The sequence below is a fragment of the Mandrillus leucophaeus genome, unplaced genomic scaffold (assembly GCF_000951045.1).
Source record: "Mandrillus leucophaeus isolate KB7577 unplaced genomic scaffold, Mleu.le_1.0 Scaffold679, whole genome shotgun sequence".
Lineage (NCBI taxonomy): Eukaryota > Metazoa > Chordata > Mammalia > Primates > Cercopithecidae > Mandrillus > Mandrillus leucophaeus.
The window spans coordinates 144609-148444 of NW_012107352.1; positions in this window are offsets into that span (position 1 = coordinate 144609).

Genomic DNA, 3836 nt, shown 5'->3' on the forward strand with positions numbered 1-3836 from the left:
AAAATAAAATAATAATTAAAAAATAATAAAAAAATTAGCTGCATATACTGGCTAATTTTTGTAATACACTCAGTATTATCTAAAGTTTTTGAAAAAAAAAAGTATTTTCATTTCTTTTTTTATTTTTGAGACAGAGTCTCGCTCTGTCTCCCGGGCTGGAGTGCAGTGGTGTGATCTCCGCTCACTGCAAGCTCCACCTCCTGGGTTTACACCATTCTCCTGCCTCAGCCTCCCGAGTAGCTGGGACTACAGGCGCCGCCACCACGCCCGGCTAATTTTTTTGTATTTTTAGTAGAGACGGGGTTTCACCGTGTTAGCCAGGATGGCCTCCATCTCCTGACCTCGTGATCCACCTGCCTCGGCCTCCCAAAGTGCTGGGATTACAGGCTTGAGCCACCGTACCCGGCCAAAAATTGTATTTTCAAACGAGCAGATTCTATCTCATAAAAGTAAACGACTTCTTCATCTTCCTAGGAGGCTGTAGAGTTAATAAACTTCGTGAGTCCATTTTGTAACAGACTTAGAGTTCATGGTAGATCAAGCTAAGGAACACAATGCCTACAACATATTCTACTTTTATGTTTTCGAGACGGAGTTTTGCTCTTGTAGCCCAGGCTGGAGTGCAGTGGTGGGATCTCGGCTCACTGCAGCCTCCGCCTCCCGGGTTCAAGCGATTCTCCTGCCTCAGCCTCCTGAGGAGCTGGGATGACAGGTGCCCGCTACCACGCCTGGCTAATTTTTGGTATTTTTCGTAGAGACGGGGTTTCACCATGTTGACCAGGCTGGTCTCGAACTCCTGACCTCAGGTGATCCACTCGCCTCAGCCTCCCAAAGTGCTGGGATGACAGGCGTGAGCCACGGCACCTGCATACACTGATTTTTATACATAGTGTATATTATATACACTTATTTAAAAATATACACTTATTTTATACATAGTATATATTATATATGCATGCTATTATCTATTATGGATATAATATGATATCATATGCACGTGACAATTTGGAAAGATTTTGTTGTTTACTTAGAGTTTGTAGTAGTTTGGGAATAGCTAATTTGGCTTCAATTTACTAAAAACAAAAATCTCTGGATTTTCTTCTTTCTTTTTTCTTTCTGTTTAAGTTTTTAAATTAAAGACAGAGTCTCAGCCAGGCACGGTGGCTCACGCCTGTCATCCCAGCACTTTGGGAGGCCGAGGCGGGCGGATCACCTGAGGTCAGGAGTCCAAGACCAGCCTGGCCAACATGGTGAAACCCCGTCTCTACTAAAAATACAAAAATTGGCTCCCAGCACGGGAGAAAGAAGGAGGCTGGGAGGTTAGGCCAGTCTGATCTCTTCACGTTCTTCTGCCTGTTTTTATCCTGGCCGCGCTGACAGCTGACTAGCTGGGATTACAGGTGCCCGCCACCACGCCAATTTTGTATTTTTTAGTAGAGACTAGGAGAGGAGCCGGGCGCGGTGGCTCAAGCCTGTAATCCCAGCACTTTGGGAGGCCGAGACGGGTGGATCACGAGATCAAGAGATGGAGACTATCCTGGCTAACACGATGCAACCCCGTTTCTACTAAATATACAAAAAAAAAATCAGCCGGGTGCAGTGGTACATGCCTGTCATCCCAGCTCCTCGGGAGGCTGAGGCAGGAGAATGGCTTGAACCGGGAGGCAGAGGTTGCAGTGAACCAAGGTGGTGCCCCTGCACTCCAGCCTGGGCGACAGAGGGAGACTCCGTCTCAAAATAAATAAATAAATACATACATACATAAAAATAAAAATAAAAAGAGACACCTGCTTACCTGTCGCATCATTCTCGTTGGGAGGGCTCGCTAGACCGTGACGTTCACAGTCAGTACTGAGTTGGCCAACGCAGTTATTTTCGGTGTACCTGGGCAGGTCCTGCTGGTCCTTCCTGGCTGTTTTGTCCTGGGGTGGTGGTAAAAAGCCTGGGGTGGGGGGGGAGCGGGTGACCAAGCATTGGGTCTCGTGGGCGGGATTCCAGCCGGCCTTTCTGCACCAGCCTACAGGTGCCAAGGAGGTTGGTTGGGTGACCGAGCATTGGGTATAGAGGTCAGGAGTGTGACCGGCCCTTCTGTACCTGTCTACAGGTGCCAAAGAAGCTGGTTGGGGTGACTGACAATTGCGTCCGGTGTAAAGGACTCTGGCTGGCCCTTCTGCACCTGCCTCTAGAGGCCTCCGTGGGTGTCTTCAAGGCTGTATCTGGGGGTCTCCATTGCCGTCTTTCTGTAGGGGACGTTGGCCAGCATGGCCCCCCACTCTGGTCCCGCCTGTCTGTGGCCGAAGGGCACACCTTCCTCTGCTGCCTCTGCTGAGCGTGCACAGAGTGTCTTGGTTCATTGCGTCTCAGCAAACTTCTGAGCCCTTCCAGGGGACGAGGGAACCATGCCGGGTATCTGGGGGTAGGCGGCTGATTCGGATTTCTCTGCCCTGTGGCAGCCTGCAGCCACCTCTGCTGGCTGCCTTCTACTGAAGCACACAGTTAACGTCAGCTGTTCCCTGGGTCTCAGCCTCGGGAAGCAGGCCACGGGGGCCCGCCTCTCAGCTCCCAAAATGAGGATACGGCTTTTTCTCTCTCCTGGCTGAATTCCTCCGAATTTTACCTCCCGGCCATCAGGACCTCTTCGACCTGCAAAGACGATTCCGGGGACAGCCCGGGAACCCCCAGACACACAAGAGGAAATCGTGAATCAATTCTGAGGTGTGTTTTTCTACAGAAAAAGCCTACGCCTTTCGAGTGCAATAGTTGGTGATACCCCGGGCTAACACGGTGAAACCCCGTCTCTACTAAAAATACAAAAATTAGCCGGGCGCGGTGGCATCTGCCTGTCATCCCAGCTACTCGGGAGGCTGAGGCAGGAGAATCGCTTGAACCCGGGAGGTGGAGATTGCAGTCAGCCGAGATCGCACCGCTGCACTCCAGCCTGGGGCACAGAGCAAGACTCTGTGTCCAAAAAAAAACCAAAGCAAACCAAACAAAAAAGAACCCCATGGCAGAGATATAATCTTGGCATACACATACAAGTTGTGGAAAGTTCTGTGAATCACCCTCCACATCGTGATCGGATATTTGTCAGAAGAGCTTGACCAGTCATTTGCTCAGTAGGTATTTACAGATTTTTCTTACTGTGAGGAAGCAGTGGGTGCAAGGGCATCTCCCTCCCCAAATTCATGTTCATGCTGTCCTTCAGAATGAGAGTTTATTTGGATATGGAGTCTTTGCAGGTGTATTTAAGGTAAAGATCTTGAGATGAGATCATCCTGGAGTTGGGTAGGTCCTAAATGCAATGACAGGTGTCCTTCTAAGAGACAGAAGAGGAGACACAGACCCAGAGGAGGCCACGTGGAGACGGAGGCAGAGACTGGAGTGATGCGGCCACAAGCCCAGGGACGCCTGGAGCCCCCAGGACCTGGGAGAGGCAGGAAGGATCCTCCCCTAGAGCCTCCAGAGGGAACTGGATACACCTGCAGTGGATTGAACTGTGGTCCCCTAAAGAGATGTCCATGTCCTAATCCCCAGAACCTGTGAGTGGGACCTTATTAGGAAAAGGGGTCTTTGCAGATACAGTTGAATGTAAGATATCGAGATAAGGCTCCAGGAAAACCAAACAGAGTTGCAGTGGGTTGGGATGGTGACCTTAAAAGATCTGTCCATGTCCTAACCCGTAGACTTGTGAATAGAATCTCCTCCTCCCTTCTCTTCCTCTTCTCCCCTGCTCTTTCTCTCTCTTCTCCCTCTTCCCCTCCTTCTTTCTCTCTCTCCCTTTCCTCTTCCCCATTGTCATCCTCCTCCTCTTCCTCCTCCTTCTCCTCCTCCTCCTC